We start from the raw sequence: 2,438 nt of genomic DNA, 5'->3' as shown, positions 1-2,438 counted from the left end.
GGGAGAACCCAAATTAGCTTCATTTGGGGACTTGAGATGAATGGATTAGCATCTTTAATCCTTGATTTGGGATTGAAAACCCTTGGAACGATAATTTGAAACATGAAAATGGATTAGGGCACACTAATAGGAAATCTTGGTTAGAAATTGAGATTTGGATTGCTTTAGGAATGAGAATTAATCCTAAAGTATTGTCTTGCATCAGTGATCGCTGAGGATTCAGACTAAAGGGGCTTAAGGAAGCGGAAGCCGGAAAAGGCAACGCTAGTCCCAGGTTTGATCGTGCGAGGTAGGATTTTTTTCCCTTTTCCTTGTGAGCCTTTTTAAAAAAAAAAAAAAAAAAGGATTTTGGCCTTGAAAATGTTTTAAAGAAAGGGATTGATTTGTGAAAGAAAACGCTTTGAAAACCATGGCTTGTTTAGTCATGGAACCTCATGGCTTGTCCAGTCATGGGGCCCGCGGCTTGAGTAGTTCGTGGGGTCGTATTAACGATTTCAAAATGTTAATGAATGATTTCTTAAGCAAAGAGATCTTGTGAACTGGTAATAGAGTCTATCGTTGTAAGCCTAGATAAGATGCGGAGAGTGGATCCTCGGGGGCAGAACTCGAAACTCGGTCCGGGTAGGCGAGGCACTTGGTTAGGTGAGTAATTTGTACTAATTACTTGCTGAAGCTTGTAAAACGGTTATTTACAGTTATATTTCCTTTGAGAAAAAGGATGTGAGGTTCCGGCTGTTCTGTCGGGACTGAATGTCTTATTTTATTTACTTATTCATTTATGTATTTCCCTAGCACCTTTATTATAACGTTTATTTCAAATTATATCCTACTGGGCCTTTCGCTCACGTTTTATATTTCAAATGTATTAAACCCCTCACAGGAGACTCTAGGAGTGGTGCACAGTAGTTGGATAATTGCTACGGAGCATCTGAGTTGTGCTGCTGTTGGAATCAAGTGAGGGTTGTGGTCATCCTCTGGAATAAAATGTAAGGAATTTGAGAAATTTTGTAAACTTATGTAATATTTGGATTTACTAGACTGTGGTTGATGTCTGTTGTAATGATTATTTACATGAGCATGAATGTACGATACTGTATGTCCTGTGGGGTGGAGCCCTGTGTGCAGAGGTTCCGGAATTCTGTAATAGTTTATTTATATTTTAATGCAGTCAAGTGTGGGGCCCGGTTGGGAGCCTGTTTTATTAATCCCAAATCGAGCTCCACGTCACCCACCCCGTTTGGGGGTGTGACAATAATTCTGAAATTGTGAGTGAATTTTTCTCCTTCTTTCGTGGACATAGGAAATTGTTTCAAATAACTTAAATCTTCATCTTCTCTATTTTTTATTTTATTTTTATTTCAATTTATATTTTGCTGTGTGGGTATAGTGATGTATTTTTCTCCAACATTCCTAAATCTTAAGCTAATTTTAAATTCCAATTCTTATAAATATTTTTCTAAATCTTAAGCTAATTTTAAATTCCAATTCTTATAAATATTTTCAAAAATATACAAAACAGTGAATATGTGACAATTGTTCATCCTTGATAGTCTAAAACAATGAATTTTTGGCGTTTTACCTTTTTGGTTTTCATTTTTATGTTTCAACTGTTGGTCTCCGGATCGAATCCGGATGCGAAAGCGCGGTGGTGCGGGGAAGAGGCGGATCGTGTATAACAAAAATTTTCATAAAACTTTTGAGATACTCTATAGATTATATTAATTTATGCACGAATAAATTAATCTCATTAACTTATAAAGATCAAGAACTCAATCAGGAAAAATACCTGGAAGCCGACTCGGATGATAACTTGAGTTCTTTGACCACGAACAGTCATTGCTCCAATCTTTGTGTTTAGAAAACCAATGTCTTCCACATCAATTCCTAGAATCCACGAAGACGTGTGTGTGGGCACACATGAGACAAAACGGATTACAATAAACACTCAAATTTCCACAAACACCATCACATGCACGATGCGGAATTTTTGGAGAAAAAATTTTTCCTTCCTTTATCTCTTGAGAATTTCGGCCATCCTTAACCCTTAGGGCTGAAAAATTGTTTCCAAAATTTCTATAAAGAAATTTCGGCTACCTCTAAAATTAGGGCAAAAAACCATTCCGAAAATTGTCTCAAAAATAGTATTTATAGAGTAGAAGTCAAACTTCTAAAAGGAATCCAATCTCTATCTCCAATTTGAATTTCGAACCAAAATTCTCCTCTATCCCTTATCCCTTGTGGCCGGCCATGCTAGGGATTCCTATCCCTGTGTGTGGCGCCAATACGGGATAGGGAAGGAAAAGAAAATCATCATTTATCCTGTAGTCCAATTTTGACTCAAATTCAAATTCCAATTTAAGTCAAACTTAAATTAATTTGAATTCTAAATTGAACAACTTATCAAATAAGTTTAAATGGATAAATCTAGACGTGTTCAA

This window comes from Morus notabilis, unplaced genomic scaffold, assembly GCF_000414095.1.
Source record: "Morus notabilis unplaced genomic scaffold, ASM41409v2 Scaffold193, whole genome shotgun sequence".
NCBI classification, from domain to species: Eukaryota; Viridiplantae; Streptophyta; class Magnoliopsida; order Rosales; family Moraceae; genus Morus; species Morus notabilis.
This window is presented reverse-complemented; position numbering follows the sequence as displayed.